The sequence below is a fragment of the Trichomycterus rosablanca genome, chromosome 1 (assembly GCF_030014385.1).
Source record: "Trichomycterus rosablanca isolate fTriRos1 chromosome 1, fTriRos1.hap1, whole genome shotgun sequence".
Lineage (NCBI taxonomy): Eukaryota > Metazoa > Chordata > Actinopteri > Siluriformes > Trichomycteridae > Trichomycterus > Trichomycterus rosablanca.
The window spans coordinates 39460123-39483172 of NC_085988.1; the positions used below are offsets into that span (position 1 = coordinate 39460123).

The window sequence follows — 23050 nt, forward strand, 5'->3', positions numbered from 1 at the left end:
AATTCTGGGATAATTTATTTTTTACAAAAATAAAAAGAAATGTAAAAGCTACTGTGATCCTTAAATGTACATAATTCACCAAGACCCCAGTTTGTCTGTCTCTATTATATAAGCATAAAATCTTGCATGCTGACAGCCAAAAACAGGACATGACAGAGATGGGAAGATAATAGAGTTGATTTCTGTGAGATCACAGAGCTGTTAGGGCATCTGATGAAAGAGATGTATGGGCTTCTCATATGGAGTCCCCTTGTGGCTGGATGTCTGGTCATAATTAAATAAAGACCGGGACAGGAGGAGAGTGACATAAATGTATATGTGGGTGAAAAGGTTGCCAGGCCATTTCAACCCTAATCGCATCATCTGCTGAGGGAGACATCCCACCTGGGGGTAAGGACCAGAGAGGACATAACCCAGCGAGGGGGAGAAAGACACTTGGAGGAAGGGGTGACAAAGAAATAAAAGTCATGAAGGACACTGGCATTGTGACGCACTTTGCACAGTAATGGGCAGAGAAGCACAAGTGGGACTATTTTTTGCTTCAACCTACATAGAACCAGTCAAACTGTCAGTGTGAAAACTAGACAGATCTAAAGAATATAAACAGATTACAATCATATATTTTAAACATCGGGGCTTAATTATTAGTACTTCTACCAAACATAAAGCATGTTCTCATTTATAGTTTACCTAATAACTTTTACAAACTCTTAATTGGCCATCTGTGACCTCCTGTTTTACAGTTTGGATATAAATCATTAACAAAGAGAATAAAATTACATGTAAATCAGGTAATGGCTTTAAAAAAAATAAACACATTAAAAAAAATACACATTTACTGGTATGGCTATAATTTAAAGGTTTAAAATGACCATATCTGTCATTTTACTTTTCTGGAAAAAACATGTATTTTGCCCCCACACTGGTATAAAAATCTATAGAATATAGTCCATATTAAATCCAGTAGCGATAGTGCTGCCAAATCCAGTATGTACACTGTATGGACAAGAGTACATAAAACAGGTGCCCCATACCAAAACCATGGGCATTAATATAAAGTTTGCTGCTATAACCACCCCTGTTTTTGAGAAATGCTTTTCACAAGATTTTATATGTTGTCTGTGGGAATGTGTGTAGTTGAGGTCATACACTGATTTTGGATAAGAACTGGTTTACAACTGATATACCAATTTATCCAATAGGTGTTTAGTGGAGTTGATGTCTGGTCAGGTCTTTATGTAGGAAACTGGAGTTCCTTCACACCCATAAAATTATGTAAATTAGAAAATAGCTATAAAAACAAACTTTTAAAACAATGCACACTTTTATTTGTAGGGCAGTGCTAGCTCAGTAGTTAAGATACAGGACTAGTAACTGGAAGGTCACTGGCTCAAGCCCCACATCTACCAGCTTGCCACTGTTGGGCCACTGAGCTAGGCCCTTAACCCAGTCTCAACTGTAAGTCTTTTTTGATAAAAGGCGTCTGCTTAATGCTAAAAATGTAAAAGTAATTTAAAAGCTTAAAATAACCGTAGCTGTCGTTTTACTTATCTGGAAAAAAACATGGATTTTGCCCCCATGTATAGTGAGGAAAATGGTGAGACAAAAATTCCTCCAAAGCTCAATTGCCTATCATGACCGGATCTTCCAACATGACAATGAATCAAAAATAAGCATTGTTTGATAAGCATATAATCTGTAGGTCTGTACTAAAGGCAGCAGCTTTAAAAATTGAAAAAAACAAAAAACAAAAAAAAACAATAATACTACATGTACTGTCTCTCATATTTTCTGTAAGATTAATCTACTGGGCCAGTAATTTTGAATCTGACATGTGTCACATTTTAAAAAAGTAACCATTCATAATAAAATCTTCCACCTGTCTATAACTGTCATGCCCAGGTCACAGCTACATCGTGCTTTTAGACAGCTTGGTGATATCAGCCTATTTTTGAATGACACAGTCATGCCCTGGCACCACATGCCAAAAGCTTTTGACTCATTCTCCCAGAATTCCCACTGTGCTTCTCTGCATTGCAGAACAAGCGCGACAGGAGGGCCTTCTGTGTTCCCTATTTATAGCAGGGCAGTGCAGAGTGTATGAGTCTCTAGCACACCGGCCAGACTTTCACCAAAACAAATCTTAACTACACCATTACTGCTTCTCTCTAAAATACAATCAGAATTTATAAACAGATAACATTACATTAATTACATTCTTAACACATAAAATGTATGTTTTTTGTACAAATTACATATTATTAATTTGTATAGTCAGGAATCTGTCCCAAAAAGAGATGCTTTCTATTTCTAGCCATTATGAAGCTTTGGATAGCAATTTGGCTCATGCAGAGATTTTGCCAACAAAAATAGAAATAGAAAAGCTGTGTCTTTACCAAGTTTAAAACAGAAAGATCAGGAAACACCCTAATATTCTGTTATGTATAACATGTATCCCTGAAATCTGGGGGGCTATGTCCCAAATCACAACTGCACCAAATAGAATATTAGTTACTCTACTATAGATGTTGCTAAATCCAGTATGTACACTATATGGACAAAAGCACAAAAACACAGCTTGCTGGGTATTCCATACCAAAACCATGGGCATTAATATAATGTTTACTGCTATAACCACCTCTTTTTTCCAGGAATGCTTTTCACATCTGTGGAAATGTGTGCCTATTCAGTCAAAAAAGCATACATGAGTTCATACACTGATTTTGGATGAGAAGAACTGGCTCACAATCGATATACTAATTTATCCAATGGGTGTTTAGTGCAGATAATGGTTGGTTTAGTCTTTGTGCAAGCCACTGGACTTCCTTCACATCAAACTTTAATTCATTCATCACTTATTGTTTGTTTTACCAGAAACACCCTGGCCTGGTTGCCAGTTAATCAGAGAGCAAACACACACACACACACACACACACACACACACACACACACACACACACGCACACACACACACGCACGCACACACACACACACACACACACACACACAGGGCAATTAAGTAGCTCCAATTAACCTGACTGCATGTCTTTGGACTGTGGGAGGAAACCCACACATATATGGTGAGAACATGCAGATTCCACACAGTAACACCTGGGAATCAAACCCAGAACTTTCTTGCTGTGAGGTGACAGTGCTGCCCACCAGGCCATAGTGCCGTCCGAGATGTCAACATATTTCTCCCATTTTGTGTATCATGCAGTGTGTAAGAGATGTATTTAGGCAGATTACTAAATGCTAATAAACATTCTTGCATTGGTCACAGAAATTTGTAAAGCAACCTCAGTATCTGACCAGTCAAGCTGCATTAAACTGTAGTAAATATTAAGTCAAATTATGATACTTTCAACTTTTTTGTTTATCACTACTGGCCAATTCAAATTTTCTGACTGGTCAGAGGTAGAACCAAATAGGATTTTGGTATTGAGTTTTTATTAGTAATTCATTTTATATACTTGTTCAAACATGCCATACAAACCACAGTTGTGTATTAGTAACTTTTGCCTGCAAATGTACTGTATATAATTAGATCAAAATATTTATATGATCACAACGTGCCATGTAAGATGGAGTAAGCTTATAAATCTTTTTTTTTTTTAACACAAAGTGACTTCAAATGCAAAAATAATAAATTACAGAACAATGCATGAAATGCAAAAACTAGTAGACTGCTTGAATACAGTGGCCATATGCTCTTATTGATCAGCATTTAAGATGAGGGGGGAAATACTTAAGCTCAGATAAAATGCTGACAATTGGACTTTGTACTTTATACTCCAGAGCGGTACAGAGCCAGGCAGATGGAGGATGGTGTGTGTGTGCGTGTGTGTGTGTGTGTGTGTTTCAAGAAAGAGAATAAAGGGTGAGCTACACATAGAAACATGGCTTAAACATGCATGTTCTGCGCTGCCTCCGGGACACTCGATCTCTCCTAGGCCTATTTACAGTAAGACCTATTGATAGCAGTGAGCTTCAGAGTTTATTTCAATTAGGAGATAGGAAATAGGAAATCACATTTAAATCAATCCCCCCCTCTCTCCGGGCATGAATCAATGACAGCACCTCCGCAGGCTCTGCACAGGATGCACAGGACTACCCTGCTCAGATATCTGCTCCGATGTGTGGTTGAGTGTGTGTACGCTTATATTAAGGGATTAAAGGACATTCACTGAAGGACTTTTGATCAATGAATACCAAAGCTTTAATGTATATCCACATCCCAACTGATGCAACAGAATAGAACTGCTGTACAATAAACACTTTTTTGGATTTGGATCTTATGTGGTGTGTTCGAGCAAGGCTTAAGTAAAACAGCCACTTGAGTACAGCTCAAAGCTTTTTCCTGCTTTGTTTTACTAAAAGACCAAAGCCATTTTGTGGTCAGTAGCTAGGAGCTGACCGGTCTGTTCTCAGGTTTGAGACGGGTCTTGGTTGTCTGTAACCTCATGCATATGGACAAAAACAGTTTGAGTCTTCCTTTAACCCTCACCTTCTGTTTGGGGTCCCTAAAACCATAGAGCGTCTTAAACAGCTCACAAAAGATCCTTAATTTTTATTACTTGCTAATTTATGACTTTTCCTGGAAAATGGAAATTGAAAATAAATAAACAATATTTTAAACTGAGTGTTACAAATACCTCCTTATTTATACACTTCTGTTTGGAGTCTCAGAGACCCCAGCTAGAACACATGATTAAAGGCATTGAATTTTCATATGTTTTAGTTTCTGTCTGGTTATCTAGTTAATTGGTAATATTATTAATTAATTTGGTTCATTTTGAACTCATTGTAATTTTATTTTACCCATACAACACTGGGATCTTAGAGACCCCAAAGAACAAGGCAGTAAAGTCAAGGTCAACAGAACGAAGGGTTAAGACACATTGACCTGAGCAATGACACCACGTGAGTACCAGCCTGTAAATAGGTGGTGGCTGGTCTCATGACTTTGAGTAAGCACATGCTAGCCTCACAACTGTGAATTAGTAGCTCTCATGTAATAAGGAAGACTAAGTGTGAGGAAACATAAAACAACTGTGTCACAACAAGAAGGTCCTGGGTTTGATTCCCTGGCTGCACGGCCAAGGTGTTTTCTGTGTGGAGTTTGCATGTTATCTTTGTGTCTGCGTGGGTTTCCTCTATGTGCTTGAGTTTACTCCAAGAGGTCCAAAAACATGCAGTTTTGTAGCTACTGAAAATTGCCCAAAGTGTTACTGTGTGTGTGTCTGCCTCTTGGACTGATGATCATCAGACAAAAAAAAAAATGAATAAACAATAATGACTAGGTAGATTTTTAATAAGTAGTTTGGCTTTTTTTAAATAGATGTAATGCTAGTTGATTGTTCAAATACGTCTTAATAGTAATTAATATATATATATATATATATATATACAGTATATACAGTGTATCACAAAAGTGAGTACACCCCTCACATTTCTGCAAATATTTCATTATATCTTTTCATGGGACAACACTATAGACATGAAACTTGGATATAACTTAGAGTAGTCAGTGTACAGCTTGTATAGCAGTGTAGATTTACTGTCTTCTTAAAATAACTCAACACACAGCCATTAATGTCTAAATAGCTGGCAACATAAGTGAGTACACCCTACAGTGAACATGTCCAAATTGTGCCCAAATGTGTCGTTGTCCCTCCCTGGTGTCATGTGTCAAGGTCCCAGGTGTAAATGGGGAGCAGGGCTGTTAAATTTGGTGTTTTGGGTACAATTCTCTCATACTGGCCACTGGATATTCAACATGGCACCTCATGGCAAAGAACTCTCTGAGGATGTGAGAAATAGAATTGTTGCTCTCCACAAAGATGGCCTAGGCTATAAGAAGATTGCTAACACCCTAAAACTGAGCTACAGCATGGTGGCCAAGGTCATACAGCGGTTTTCCAGGACAGGTTCCACTCGGAACAGGCTTCTCCAGGGTCGAACGAAGAAGTTGAGTCCACGTGTTCGGCGTCATATCCAGAGGTTGGCTTTAAAAAATAGACACATGAGTGCTGCCAGCATTGCTGCAGAGGTTGAAGACGTGGGAGGTCAGCCTGTCAGTGCTCAGACCATACGCCGCACACTGCATCAACTCGGTCTGCATGGTCGTCATCCCAGAAGGAAGCTGACGCACAAGAAAGCCAGCAATCAGTTTACTGAAGACAAGCAGTCCAAGAACATGGATTACTGGAATGCCCTGTGGTCTGACGAGACCAAGATAAACTTGTTTGGCTCAGATGGTGTCCAGCATGTGTGGCGGCGCCCTGGTGAGAAGTACCAAGACAACTGTATCTTGCCTACAGTCAAGCATGGTGGTGGTAGCATCATGGTCTTGGGCTGCATGAGTGTTGCTGGCACTGGGGAGCTGCAGTTCATTGAGGGAAACATGAATTCCAACATGTACTGTGACATTCTGAAACAGAGCATGATCCCCTCCCTTCGAAAACTGGGCCTCATGGCAGTTTTCCAAAAGGATAACGACCCCAAACACAACCTCCAAGATGACAACTGCCTTGCTGAGGAAGCTGAAGGTAAAGGTGATGGACTAAACCCAATTGAGCACCTGTGGCGCATCCTCAAGTGGAAGGTGGAGGAGTTCAAGGTGTCTAACATCCACCAGCTCCGTGATGTCATCATGGAGGAGTGGAAGAGGATTCCAGTAGCAACCTGTGCAGCTCTGGTGAATTCCATGCCCAGGAGGGTTAAGGCAGTGCTGGATAATAATGGTGGTCACACAAAATATTGACACTTTGGGCACAATTTGGACATGTTCACTGTGGGGTGTACTCACTTATGTTGCCAGCCATTTAGACATTAATGGCTGTGTGTTGAGTTATTTTCAGAAGACAGTAAATCTACACTGCTATACAAGCTGTACACTGACTACTCTAAGTTATATCCAAGTTTCATGTCTATAGTGTTGTCCCATGAAAAGATATAATGAAATATTTGCAGAAATGTGAGGGGTGTACTCACTTTTGTGATACACTGTATATATACTGCACAGAGCTGCACAGGTTGCTACTGGAATCCTCTTTCACTCCTCCATGATGACATCACGGAGCTGGTGGATGTTAGACACCTTGAACTCCTCCACCTTCCACTTGAGGATGCGCCAAAGGTGCTCAATTGCTCAACAGTTTTCGAAGGGAGGGGATCATGCTCTGTTTCAGAATGTCACAGTACATGTTGGAATTCATGTTTCCCTCAATGAACTGCAGCTCCCCAGTGCCAGCAACACTCATGCAGCCCAAGACCATGATGCTACCACCACCATGCTTGACTGTAGGCAAGATACAGTTGTCTTGGTACTTCTCACCAGGGCGCCGCCACACATGCTGGACACCATCTGAGCCAAACAAGTTTATCTTGGTCTCGTCAGACCACAGGGCATTCCAGTAATCCATGTTCTTGGACTGCTTGTCTTCAGCAAACTGTTTGCTGGCTTTCTTGTGCGTCAGCTTCCTTCTGGGATGACGACCATGTAGACCGAGTTGATGCAGTGTGCAGCGTATGGTCTGAGCACTGACAGGCTGACCTCCCACGTCTTCAACCTCTGCAGCAATGCTGGCAGCACTCATGTGTCTATTTTTTAAAGCCAACCTCTGGATATGACGCCGAACACGTGGACTTAACTTCTTTGGTCGACCCTGGCGAAGCCTGTTCCGAGTGGAACCTGTCCTGGAAAACCGCTGTATGACCTTGGCCACCATGCTGTAGCTCAGTTTCAGGGTGTTAGCAATCTTCTTATAGCCCAGGCCATCTTTGTGGAGAGCAACAATTCTATTTCTCACATCCTCAGAGAGTTCTTTGCCATGAGGTGCCATGTTGAATATCCAGTGGCCAGTATGAGAGAATTGTACCCAAAACACCAAATTTAACAGCCCTGCTCCCCATTTACACCTGGGACCTTGACACATGACACCAGGGAGGGACAACGACACATTTTGGCACAATTTGGACATGTTCACTGTGGGGTGTACTCACTTATGTTGCCAGCTATTTAGACATTAATGGCTGTGTGTTGAGTTATTTTCAGAAGACAGTAAATCTACACTGCTATACAAGCTGTACACTGACTACTCTAAGTTATATCCAAGTTTCATGTCTATAGTGTTGTCCCATGAAAAGATATAATGAAATATTTGCAGAAATGTGAGGGGTGTACTCACTTTTGTGATACACTGTATATATATATATATATATATAATATATATATATATATATATATATATATATATATATATATACACAGTATATATATATATATATATATATAATATATGCTAGTAAGGCAGTCAAGTATATGTATTGAATTAACCATAACATATAAAATGTGATTTTGTTGGGCTACAAACACATATTCAGATATTGTAAGCAATATGATATAAACTTCATTCCTACCTCTGGCATTTCTAAAATGCTGATGTTGTTTTAAAAAAAATGTATACTTGACATCTCTGTATTCTATATTCTTGTAGTTTTATTATTACTGTGCTAAATGTAGTCCTGTTGAAAATGTGCATTAAATTAGTTTACACACAATCTTCGTTCTCAAAATAATTTTCACAATTTTACTTAAAAAATAACAGTGGATGCTAAATTAGCATTATTTCATTAATGAAATTAAAAATTTATTATGGTAAATATGCAGATGCTTATTTAAAGACACAGTCCAACATTGGCGATGTAAAATCAGCGAGCCAGTCCCACAGTCTTTTCTTTTGGTATTTGTTTAATAAAAATACTACCAACTACACCAACTAAATAGATATGCTAATAAATCAAGTGTTTTTTAGTATTTAAACATTAATTGAGAATACATCTTACGTATATCTGCAAAAATATTTCTTATTTTATTTTTAACAGACACATTTATTTATTTATTTCACAGACAAAGCTGATCCACAGATGAACTCTCTCCGTGCAGGTGAAAAGATGCAGTCGGCTACTGCACATGAGTTGGAGGGGGTGTGTGTTAGTCACAGCTCTCCTCAGTCAGGGTGGAGATCAACATCAGTAGAGAGGAAGAGAAATGCAATAGGGTGTTTTGGAAAATTGGGGGGAAATGCAAAATAAATAAATAAATAATTTATTTGCTAAACATGTGTAAGCATTGCATTGAACTCACTGTCAGAATTTTAACCTTGGAGCACTTTACATATTAGCTTAGAATCTTTATTATTGAAATGTTCTTGTTTTCTTTCTCTTTGCATGCACAGACAAATTTCCAAGACTTTTAGACAAGTCATGACTATGCTCTTCTCTTCTCTTCTCTTCTCTTCGCAATTAGCTCTTTGATTGAATATTGAAGCTATGAAGATAAATGAACAGGCAAAACAGTTCTCTCTCTACTACCCAGATCATCATTTAGAAAAAGAAACAGAGACTAGAGCTCTGGTCTGCATGGATAACCAGCCTCGAGCAGCGGCAGAATACGGGAAAACAATTAGGGCAACTGTGTTTGTACAAGAACAAGCAGAGTTTTGTCCACTTAAATCTAATAGCGCTCACTGGTACTACACTTTTAAAACATCTCCGGTCGTGTTCCGCTGTGTGTACGGAGCATTCTACAGGGACTGTGCAAAAGGAGGACAATGATTGATGTTCTGTAACATCCTGAGAAAAAAGGATTATGGATTGTAATATTGATTTTGTTCAGTGAGCACCCCTGGGGGGTCTTATCGGGTCGATTTAAGGCTATGGGATTTTTCTCTTTATTTTTTATTTTACTATTTTTGAAAAAAATAATGTTTCTATGAGGTTAAAGCAGCTGATCTGGCAGACTGCTGTCTATCAAGATCAGAAATAACGGCACAAGATCAGCTTCCTTTTACTATGTCTTTATCTGCTGTGTGGAACAGCCTACAGGAGTGTGATATTGACTACACAGATTCTCGGCTACCTTTGGACACAGAGGAATGACAAAGAGATGGACACTGAGCCACATGCAGATCTTCTAAACACAAGATCTACAATCTAACGAGCTTGTTTTTATCCGCCTCTTAATCTGAACTCTTACACAAACCTCACAGGCCGAAGCGCATTCACATATACACTCATATGCCTGAGAGACTGGAGCAGATACAATAGCAGATGCATACACATACTCCTACACAAGCAAATATGTTTGCATACATAAGCTCATACACACTCGACTCATACACGCACTGCTGTATGGGATTCTCTAGAGACTCGTGGGGCTTTATCCTAACAAAGAGATGCCTCTCTCAATAAATTATTCTCCCTCAACTCAGGCTAATTAGAAGGAAGCATCATGAAGCCACAGCCAAAGCCTTTATAATTATGCTCTACCCCCTTACACACTCTCTCACACACTTACCTTCCGTTACTTCTTGATGTAAGAATCATACACACTTTAGTGCGGTGAAAAAGTAATTGCCTTTGTTATTGCATTTGTCACACTATATGATAACAAGCTATTAAACAAAACATGATTTTACAGAAAATAAACTTAAACAAAACACATTTGTAAAACACTATTGTATTCATTTGAAAGAACTAAGTTAATTAACACTCATATTGTGAAAAGTGATTGCCCCTTAGCTTATTCAATCAATAGCTTAATCACAATTAATTTAGATAATTAAAAAAGCCAGGCTCGATTTCAGCCAGCCCATGTATAATATAAATCACACTTATCTGACATCACCTTAACATTTCTACAAGACTACTATGCCACAATGTAAGGACATTCTAAAGCAATTTTGCTCAAAAGTAACATAAAATAACATTTACCCAAATTCATGTGAAGACTAATATAGAAGTATATACAGTGTGTTAGATATGTGGCATTAATAATACGTGTTTAGATATACACTGATCAGGCATAACATTATGACCACCTTCCTAATATTGGGTTGGTCCCCCTTTTGCTGCCCCATACACAACAAATTGCGATGCACTGTGTATTCTGACACCTTTCTATCAGAACCAGCATTAACTTCTTCAGCAATTTGAGCTACAGTAGCTCGTCTGTTGGATCGAACTACACGGGCCAGCCTTCGCTCCCCATGTGCATCAGTGAGCCTTGGCCGCCCATGACCCTGTCGCTGGTTTACCACTGTTCCTTCCTTGGACCACTCATGATAGATACTGACCACTGCAGACCGGGAACACCCCACAAGAGCTGCAGTTTTGGAGATACTCTGACCCAGTCGTCTAACCATCACAATTTGGCCCTTGTCAAAGTTGCTCAAATCCTTACACTTGCCCTACCCACTAACAGGTGCCATGATGAAGTGATAATCAGTTATTCACTTTACATGTCAATAGTCATAATGTTATGCCTAGTCTGTGTATGGCATTAATTGCTGAAAAGATGTGCAACTAGTTATTATTATAATTAATTAATTATTATTATTATTATTGGTGTTGAAAATGGTTGCATAAAAAGGGTTTTACAGAATGTGTTTTTACTCAAGTTCCTTTGTGTTAATTGTTCACTAATGTAAAATAAAACAAAATAACAATAAAAACTCCTGGTAAAAAGATGAGGTGAATTAGCTTATTCTAAGCATGGAAAATTAGAACAATCCAAACATCAATTAAAATAAAGTTATGAGAAAAAATCCCTCATAATGAACTAATCATTTTTTGACAAAATCACATGTACCCCAATGTGCACATCAGTTTTCTTCTATAATACCTGTGAGGTTCGAGGGTTCTAAGTCGTGTCTTGTGCACTCATCTCTTCAGCTTTACCCACATATTTTCTGTGTGGTTTAGATCAGAAAACTGACATGGTTCTAGTCAACATCCCAGTAGCGTTTAGCAAACTCTGGGTTGTTACGTTTGTTGTTAGATGACAGAGAAGGATTTTCCTGGCAAGCCCTCATGGTAGTTTTGGAGACTTAATGACCCCAAGATGCTAAGATTAAGTTGCTAAAACTTTACAATAGTTATTCTTGGGGATTATTTTTGCCTCTCATCATCCTCCATACTGTACACGGCAAAACAAAGTTGGGTCCTCGTCCAGGCAAATTTGTCACATGAATTTTAATTATGGCGCTAACATAGATCTCGGCATTTCAGGTGAGTAGTTATTTTTATAGCCATTTTGTGGCTTATGAAGGTCAACACACTTTTCCTATACTTGAATTTTGTGTTCTCTTGTCTGTCCTATGCTGATGACTGACTAAGCAAATTTGACCTATGTGCTACCTCAGACATATACCCCAGTAAAAAAGAGAGTCATAAATTACTGTTTAAAATGTCCTAGACACACTGATCAACTTAAAAATCTAAAATCTAAATAGAAAAATGCTTCCATTACATTTTTTCTATGAATTGTTAGAGGTGCCGATAACTGTGGCACATGATTTTGTTCAAAATGATGTTTTTATTCTTAAAATAAATTAACTTTAATTGATTTAATTTTGGATTGTTCTATTTTTTTCAGTGTATATCTATTATACATTATATCATTATATATTTTCCTCATCTTTACCAGGGGCCAGTAATAGTGGAGGGGACTGTACATACACATAAATTAACAATTCCAGTACATAACTATGCACATATTTTACATGACATGACTTGAATTTTTGCATAGAAATGCAATACTGTCCTTATACTGTCAAACTTCCTGAATACGCAAATTATATACCTCTTAATTTATTCTATAATGCTGCCTTAATGTGAACACATTCTCAGGGCAATGACATCAATGGTATTTAGCTCATCGTCTAGCAAAATAGGATAATAAATTTCAGTTAAATAGCAGTTTTGTCATGTATAGTATATGTAATGTAGTTGCCAACTTATCTCACATGGTGCAAAATATGACTGCCATAAATGTATTATGAGACAACCACATACTTGCACAAGTGACAACCACATACTTAAATTTTTTTAGGTCATAAGACATAAGTATTGTGTCACAAAAGGAACCCAAGTGTCTCTTATACTTTCACCAACTCTCAGATTAGTAAACAAATGTGCACATAGATCCACGTCTGTTCTTTCTCTGGCAGAACTGACATAAAATCCTCTTTGGAAATAACAAATGCATAAGAAAAAAAAACAAGGCCACTTCTCTGTGAGCTTGAGATATGACTGCACTAGCACCTAATACCCTTATGTAAACCTTCCACAGTCAAACTCCAACAAGCCACAGCACTCCCATACTGCACCCACAATATACATTATACCCGACCCTTCCAGCTGATATATTACACAATGCAGCAGGTTTTATTGGAGGTTTCCCAAGCGCTGCATGATACACATCCTGGCCTGTGTCTCTTTGTCTTCTGAGAGAAAAAAACAGAGAGATAGAGAAGTAAAAAAAGACAAGTGTGATTTGAGAGATCTGCAAGAGCAAGACAGATAACTCAGTCTTTCTCTCCATCTATCTTTTCTATTCTTTCAGCTCTGTATCATTCAGTAAGACCCCCACTATGTTCACAGCCAGACAGCTAAAACTGCTTCTGCTTTACAAACCAAATAAAAATCATTCATGCACTAGGCAAAACGAGACTCTGCTTAAAAAATCTGCTTAAATCATCTGACTCAAAATTGAAAAAGAAAAATTTCAGTAACAAAAAAAAAATACCCATGTAGAAACCAAGCTTAGTTATTTCATTTTTTTAATTTTACTAAATGTTTAATCCTGGTTCCAGTGGCACATGTTACATTAATCAGCGAATTACTGAAGTGCTTCCACAGTAAACATTTCCTACTTTTGTTTTGTTTGTTTATTAGGATTTTAACATCATGTTACATTCATGACAGGAACGATAGTTACTCATTACACAAGATTCATCAGTTCACAAAGTTGTATCTAGCACAGTCATGGACAATTTAGAATCTCCAATTCACCTCACTTGCATGTCTTTGGACTGTGGGAGGAAACCGAAGCACCCAGAGGAAACCCACGCGGACACAGGGAGAGCTTGCAAACTCCACACAGGAAGGACCCGGACCACCCCACCTGGGGATTGAACCCAGGACCTTCTTGCTGTGAGGTGACAGTGCTACCCACTTAGCCACCGTGCCACCCCCAGTTTAAGTAGACAACAGTCCGAGAACACAAATCTGCTGATTTTCCAGTTAGATTTTTTATTTATTAGGAAATAAGAAATGAATAAGGGCATTATTAAGTACATGTTAGTTCTCAGCTTAAGGGCTCAGTAAAGAGGTGGGTTTTTAATCGTCGTTTGAAGACGTTGAGAGACTTGGATGTTCAGACAGACAGAGGACGTTTGTTCCACCACTTGGGTGCTAGTACAAGGTACTAATACATCCTGGACAGGATGCCAATCTATCTTAGGGCCACACAAACTTACATATTTACACCTAGTTCCAATTAGAAGCACCCCTAAAACATACACATCTTTTTAACTAGGGTCATTGTAAGTCTAAAATCTACCTAAGAAATACTGGAGTATACTGGAGTGCAATCCATCACATGACTTTTCCATTACACTCACACATGCTCATGGGCAATGTAGAGTAACCAATCCATCTACAGGCATGTTTTAATGTGGGAGATCAAGTTTCTTAATCATTCTTCTATGTAAGTCATGTATTTGCATTCTGCTCATTAATGTTCATAGCTGTTCACTAACTTTCATTCAAATCCAGTACTTTATGTCCAGCACACTTTTACAAATTGATTCCCTCACTTTTAGGGGCAATTTAAAACAGCCACTCCACCTTTTGCATGTTTTTGGGAGATGGTAGGAAACCGCATTACCCTAAAGAAACCCATACCGACACAAGTAGAATTTGTTGAATACTTTTCAGACACTGACCAGAAGGGAGGATTGAAACCAGGTCCTCAAAACCTCCATCATGGAGCCCTACACAGTTTTTAATTACACTGTAAAAGAATGTTGGATAACTTAAGTTTTGGAGGATACGGACAAAAAAGAAAAGCACTGTTGTACAGATAGGTTTGTTTCCCATAGCATTAACTAAAAGTGTTAGAACAGCCTGTCAACTGTGGTAAAAGCACATTAATAAAGCACAAGAATGCAGCGTAAATGCTCAATAAGTGCTGTTTGGCTGTACCTGCAGTCAGAGCACAGCGGGACAGCATCATCCTCCCCAAACTCGGTGATGGCTCCGGAGCACTGTGCATTCCCACAGGTTTAATTATAAAAAATGCCTTATAGAAATCAGAGCTCCGTGCTAAAGTAGCCCAGCTGTTTTGGCCAGATTGAGCAAGTGAGAGAGGGAGGACAGAAAGGCTTCGCTCTCCGCCACAGATGTTTTCAACAGCTGCATAAGCTGTGGTCTTCTGACTAGCGTCAAGAAGTCGCACAGCGATGGGTTTTTTGGTCTCCGTCATCACTTATGTCCATAATACTTACAGACACTTGTGTACTTGTTCTGCTTTTATACAGAAAAAAAACTGCCAAAAGTTCTGATGAGAAAGAATCACATGCTACGCATTAATAAGTCTTGACATTGTTAACGGTACTTTTTGATTATTAAGCAACTTAAAAGTGACAAGTTCCCAGAGAGAAACTAAAATAAAGTATATTGGAGTCAGCTGTTTGAGGTGATGGGTGGCACAATGGTGCAGCTGTTAGAGTGAGTGCTGCACAGTCCTCAGGGTCCTCAGGACCTAGATTTGATTCTCATCTCTGGTCACTGTGTGTGACGAGTTTTGCGTGATTCTCCTGTATCTGCACAGGTTTCCCTTGGGGACTTTGGTTTCCTCCTACCTTTAAAAAATATGCAGAGGGTGAACTGGCTACTTGTTTTAAACTTGTGCTTAGTGTTTTCGAGCGGAGTCAGACCCACTGCAACATTGACTAGGATGACACAGAAACTGAAAGTAATTGAATGATAATGCGATGTTTAAAGTAAAGTGTATTGTGTGTGTGAATGCTCAGGCCAGCAGATCATGGTAAACTGCAGCACAGGGCAAGGAGAAAGTAAAGCAGCTGGTTTGTGATGATGAATTGAGAAAGTAGAAAACCAAGCACTGATGAGAGCACCTTAAAGGATAATCTAGGGCAGATGGAATGCCTTTATTTGTCATATATACATATGCACATGTACAGTACAATGAAATTCTTTTTCTGGATATCCCAGCATGTTTGGAAGCTGGGTTCAGAGCACAGGAGCTTTGCCTAGGAGTCCAACAGTGGCTGCACTTTAGAGTAAGATTTGAACACACAGCCTTCCAGTTGGTAACCCACAGCTCTACCTGGGCTACCGTTGTCTCAATAAACTCTTTCTGTTTCCATATAACTACAAGGCATGAGTGTCAGCTCCTCTAATCCCCACTAAAAGTGGCTTATTTTCTGGCTCTGTCTGTATAAAAAAAGGCATAATAAAAACAGAGACCATCGCTCAGTTTAATGATCATGCCAACCCATACCAGTGTACAAAAGAGTTTAAATGCAAAAACAAGATTTTAACTGCTCTTGGGTGGCTGATTCTGATTAGAATATATCTAGTTTATAACCAAGTTAATAACCAAAATGCAAAGTCATATTTTTCATGTAGACTGAGAGTGCTTCCACTGTAAACCAAAGGCTTCCATTAAAAAACATTAGCATAACATTTCACCTTGAGAATTTACTTTTAAGAAATTACTAAGTACTTACTGTCTAAGCTATACAACTTTGAGCCAGTTATAACTTATACTTAAATTATTGAAGAATTACAAGATATATTAACTAGCTAGTTAGATAGTCAGTTTGTCATCTGCCATCCTGATAGCTATGTTTTAACACAGCGTTAATTAAATCTTGGTTATTGTGGTGCATTGGGTAAGATTTGGGATGATTTTTGGAATTTGGTATAACTGAATACTGTTAAAAAGAGAGAGTGTAACACTGTAACACAATGTCCCAGTGTTGCAAGTGCTTGTCTTTTATCATGGAGTTATTTTAAAATGCTATTCAGATCAATCATACTACATCATACTGTTTCTCTTTACCTTTGATCTATACCACATAAATCTAAATGCTTAAAGCAATAAAGAAGCACTTATGGGCTTTAGGAAAAGTGCACAAAAGAATCTACAGTTTTTACCTTTGATTTTAAGATGTACAGATGACCATGGCATGATTTCCTGTGCAGCAAAATGGTCTGTTACTAGTAACAGTGCCCATAGTGGCATTAATATACAAAATGCTGCACCTCAAACACATGTAGTACCACAAACCTGCATCATATGTAGTGCACCAGGATAGTGACTTTTTATTGGTAGTTCAACAATTTCTCACAGTGTTTACCAAAATTCCCCCCTAAAATGTGCAGGACAGTGACTATTTCATAACAGCTGTGCATGTCAGAATGATGGATATATTAAATGTGGGGCTGATGGTTGTTTGGGAGAAGTGTTGAATGAAGCAGATATAAAAGGCATAAAGATCTAAGTTGCTTTGATAAGGGCCAAATTGATATGGCCAGGTTGAGGTATCGCAAAACAGCAAGGGGTGCTCACAGGTAGCCGTGGTGAATAACCAAGTAAAAACAAGCCATAAACAGCCAACAGGTTGATATGTGACCAAACCTACCATGGCTGAAATTGCAAATCATTTTAATACTGGTGATAAGGGGAATGTGTCACAAAACACAGTGCATCAAACCCTTCTGTGTATGAGGCTGCATAGTCTAGGCCATTCAAAGTGGCCATGCTAACTCTTTCTATCATTAGAAAGCACCTACAATTGGCACACAGGCATTGGAACTGAACGTTGCAGCAAAGGAAGAAGGACATATGGTCCGATAAATCCTGTGGAGATCATGTGGACAGCGATGTGGACGGCCAGGCATATGTGCATCATTTACCCACATAAGAGAGGGCACCGGGATGCACTGTAGGATGATCTATCTAGCAGTGTAGAGAAGTTGAATGACCTGTTAATAATATCCTGGTACCAGATACCACAAGACTCCTTTGATATAATCTTATTAATATATATTAAATCTTGTTATATCAGCTTATTAGGAGAGGTCCTTACATTTTGGCTTATCTGTTTATATACATTCATAGGTCCTGGTATGTTTAATTAGGCTCGGGTATAAAGTTTCATGGGCTGTAATGGGTCATCCTACAATGACTGCTTCCACCAGCAAGAAAACGGGTTGGCATGTAGTAGTTCAAGCTGAACTACAAATCCCAAGGGCTACTGCGTTCTTTAGTGTTAAGCATTAGCATGCTCAGAAAATGGTTTGGTGATGAGTCTTTGCATTGTGTCTGATGCAGTGGGTACTATTGGAAAATTCATTTTGGCTCTTTTGTTCTGATTTCTGTTTAGTCACTGCACTTGGGTTCAAACCAGCTTGGTGGTTAAGAGCTGTACAACTCCTCCAAAGTATCACCACACCCGACATGAGCATTCAAAAACATGTATTGTTAACAATTTAATGTTATACTTTTTATTTCTTTGTTTTAATTTTATTAGTTTAACGTTACATATTGTAGAACAAATTCCTTTTATAGTTCCATGGTGATCTTTACATACACACAGGTAGAAGAAAGCTTTGTTTTGTTTGTAATAGAAAAAAAAATGAGATGCGAAGGATAGAATGTGAGAAGATAGGTATAGATGGAAGTGAGGCACTCTCTCTCTCTCTCTCTTTCTTTCCCAATGAATTTATGAATTTTTAATGTTGCGGTAGTGGGTGAGAGAGCAAAAGAGAGAGTGTTGGCTATCTGATGGGAAAGGTCAGTGTCGGAGCGGAAGCCTCAGTGGGGCACGTGGGTAAGTAGATGACAGGGCGCTTTCATGAGAGGGTTCAGGGCTGCGGCACTGCTCCTCTGTGATGTGGATATACACACGCTGAGAATAACATCTAATAAAGTCTGGCATAAATAGCACACAAATACATACCACCTTTTATTTCTGAAGAAAAAAAAGCTGCAGAAGTTTTACTTTTATTTTTTGTAAGGGGAAATCTTTCCATACAAAATAAATGTTCAAGCAGGTAAATCAAAAATAGTATATTTTGACTTGGGTTGAACAAATAAGCAAATACAGGTGCAAATTTATCTTATATCCAAATACTTTGTGAGCTGTATCTTCAGGCTTGCATGCTGCACCACATGCATGAAGTGTTTTAGCGATATATAGGCTCAGCGCACATCTGCTAAGAGTGTGATGTAGAACAAAAGCCTTGTGAATATGGCTAAAAATATTCACACTGCTGTGCAAAAAGAGCGCCACATGTCAAATATGAAGTACATTACTGAACTACTATTGATGCTGTATTTGATGGATATAAAGTCCTTTCTTTTGTGTGTGGGGATTTGGAAGTCATATAACCGGCCTGCATAGCAAAGGAAAGAATGTGAGGCACCCTTTTCTTAAATAATAGGACACACACTCAGGCATGCTGTGCTTCCTCTTAAATAATGGCAAACACATTTATACACTCCACGCACACAAACATACACAGTCGCCACAAATAGAGTATCTGCATACTGATGCTAAGCTTCTAGTCTCATCGTTATTCTCCAGAGGGTCTGTGTTTTGTAATGAGATGGGTTGCTGGAAATTGTTTCACTTTTATATTAGTTCCAGGGCCAGGTGATAATGCAGTGTGATTTGACTGGGGCTGAACCACAGAGACGCACTCTAATCTGCTCCCTCTGCTCACATGCTGATGAAACCTGGACCTGCTCTATCATCTACATATTACACTCATTCACATAAACCCAGCGCAGGCAGGTACAGATGCACAAATGCCCACGCGCCAATGTACGCTCTCGCACACAATCAAAATCACAAAAGAAGGGAAATTCATGTGGTTCTCATAACACTACATGGTTTGCTGTGAGTTAACATTATTAGGGGGATTACCCTTGAGAATAGAAAAAAAAGAACAAATAAATGAAAAAAGATGAATGCATACAGATTAAAACAAGCAAACCTAGAAACCTCCTCAAAACATTACTTAGTCTCCATCACCACATCAACTCCCACAGTCTCATTTGAGTCTGGCATTAAATTAACATTTCATCTGCATTTACAAGGTCTGATGAGTGTTGTACATTTTACAAAAAAACGAAATTAGTGCTGGGATTTGTCTGTGTTTTGTGATGTGTGTTGACTATGATGAAAATATTTCTCTAATAGGTTTATCAAATTGTGAACTAGTAAAGCAAATCATTTTCTAAATCATGTTCTTATTAATAACTAAATTGTGCAAATAGTGGTTATACACCATTGTTAATATTTGGCATTGCTTCAAAACACAGATTATAATACACTATTGTGCTGTTATATTTTTATGCAATGTTTTTTGCAAATGAATTGTATTGATGTATGTATATGTTAAATTCAACTTGTTTATTAATCAAATAGTTTTTTTTACATTTTACATGATACAATTTTATTTAATTTTAACTTATAAATCTTATATTAAATTAATATATACATTTTTGTATCCAGCAAAATGTATTATTTATTTTTTCAAATTTGTTTTATTGCTTTTAAAATTGTGTAGTAATTTTACTCCACCAGCAATGTGTAAAAAATAAGTTAAAATATTAATTATATTTAAATGTATATTGCCTTATACACTAATCAGCCATAACATTAAAACCACCTCCTTGTTTCTACACTCACTGTCCATTTTATCAGCTCCACTTACCATATAGACGCACTTTGTAGTTCTACAATTACTGACTGTAGTCCATCTGTTTCTCTACATAAATTTTTGGCCTGCTTTCACCCTGTTCTTCAATGGTCAGGACCCTCACAGGACCACCACAGAGTAGGTAGTATTTGGGTGGTGGATAATTCTCAGCACTGCAGTTACAATGACATGGTGGTGGTGTGTTAGTGTGTGTTGTGCTGGTATGAATGGATCAGACACAGCAGCGCTGATGGAGTTATTAAACACCTCACTGTCACTGCTGGACTGAGAATAGTCCACCAACCAAAAATACCCAGCCATCAGCGCCCCGTGGGCAGCATCCTGTGACCACTGATGAAGGTCTAGAAGATGACCAACTCAAACAGCAGCAATAGATGAGTGATCATCTCTGACTTTACATCTACAAGGTGAACCAACTAGGTAGGAGTGTCTAATAAAGTGGACAGTGAGTGGACACTGTATTTAAAAACTCCATTAACACTGCTGTGTCTGATCCACTCAAACCAGCACAACACACACTAACACACCACCACCATGTCATTGTCACTGCAGTGCTGAGAATCATCCACCACCTAAATAATACCTGCTCTGTGGTGGTCCTGTGGGGGTCCTGACCATTGAAGAACAGGGTGAAAGCAGGCTAAAAAAGCATGCAGAAAAACAGATGGACTACAGTCAGTAATTGTAGAACTACAAAGTGCTTCTATATAGTAAGTGGAGCTGATAAAATGGACAGTGAGTGTAGAAACAAGGAGGTGGTTTTAATGTTATGGCTGATCGGTGTATATAGCCATTTTAATAAACATTTGTCTCTAAACTAATTTTTTTTTTTTTTTTTTTTAATAGATACATTATTATAGCTATAAATTATTTTAATAAATTATAAATTTTATTGGAAGCAAGAATTTATTACCTTATTTAAAAGAAAATCTATTTTAGTGTAAGTCATGTCCATATTAAAACAGCACCAATGTAATATGTCAACATTGAATCTGTATTTTAAATGGATTTATAATTCATAACACAAGGCTACTATTACTACATTCTAATCATCAAAATGCATTTATTAAGGTTCTGTGCCAAGTAAAATTTTACTGCACGTAATGCAGTATATGTACAGTTTAATGCTGTACATATCTGCATAGGTCTGCACGGGTTACTTCCATGTAGTCACATTTTCTCCCTTTTATAAAGCATGCCAGTAAATAAACTGCCATCTCTCAATAGGCACTAGGTGTGAGTGTGTGATGTTCTGCGATAGACTGACACTCTTTCCAGGCTGTGTTTATGTCTTGTGCCCAGTTTTCAGGTAGGCCTCCTTTATGCTTACACCAGAAACTGTCAAATTTCAGTCAGAGTAGTGCTGCCCTTTGTATTAATCTAATCCTAACCATACTAACCAATACAACCCATGCTACCATATGAGGTGGGTTTTAATCCTAATGAATATATAAATTTTATATTATAGCATGTTTAAGGGTCAAATAGCTTGCTGAAGCCGCTGAAACTCGAGGCGTCTCGGGTAAGACGAAAGTGATGATGTTGAGATTTCAGCCTGTTTTTGTGTGTGGATGTGGATGTGTGCTGTAATAGCATTAATGGGGAGCCCAATTAGTTTTTTGTTCAGGCAGTCTTGAAGGAGACCTCTGAGAGGCATACGAGGCTGAGTGAGGACCTTAGGCATACCTTAGGTGTAGACTCCCAACTAAGCCTTTGTCTGTAATATATATATTAAATATTTATATACATTACTGGGTGGAAACAAAGTAGATCAGTCTTTATCTGTATATTTATTGATTGACATTTACATATTGATCGTATTGGCATATCTCTTTTGTAACACTACCAAGATTTTCTATTGTTTTGTAATGTACGTTTTCAACAAAGAAACATATGTCTCATACAGGCATATACAGGCACAGGTCCAAAATAAATGAGAATAAAAAACTCCAGTGAAAAACTTGGAACAGTGGTAAACCTTCCCAAAAGTGTCCATCTACCAAAGGTTTCACCAAGAATGCATCAACAACTCATCCAGAAGTTCACAAAAGAACCCAGGTAAACATCTAAAGAACTGCAGGCCTCACTTGCCTCAGTCAAGGTCATTGTATACAATTCCACAATAAGAACATTCTTGAGAGAGTTGCAAGGCACAAATCACTGCTGACCAAAAAAGAACACAAAGGCATGTCTTTTGGAATAATATTCTATAGGTAAAATGTGTTACTTTTTGGAAGACATGGGTCCCATTACATCTGGAAAAAAGCTAACACCACATTCCACCATAAGAACATCACACCAACAGTCAAACATGGTGGTGGTAGTGTGATGTACTCCACAGTACCAGGGCAACTTATCATAATTGAGGCCAGTGCAGCAGGCCAGTGATCCAAAGCACACAAGCAAGTCCATCTCTGAATGGCTCATCTCTTGAGTGGCC

At 38.3% G+C, this 23050-nt stretch overlaps 1 protein-coding gene across 1 annotated transcript in view; it reads right to left on the minus strand.

The window, feature by feature from the left end:
- The window catches only part of mafb (MAF bZIP transcription factor b), a 110444-nt gene that overhangs the window by 46199 nt on the left and 41195 nt on the right, over nt 1–23050 (minus strand). The window lies entirely within an intron of this gene.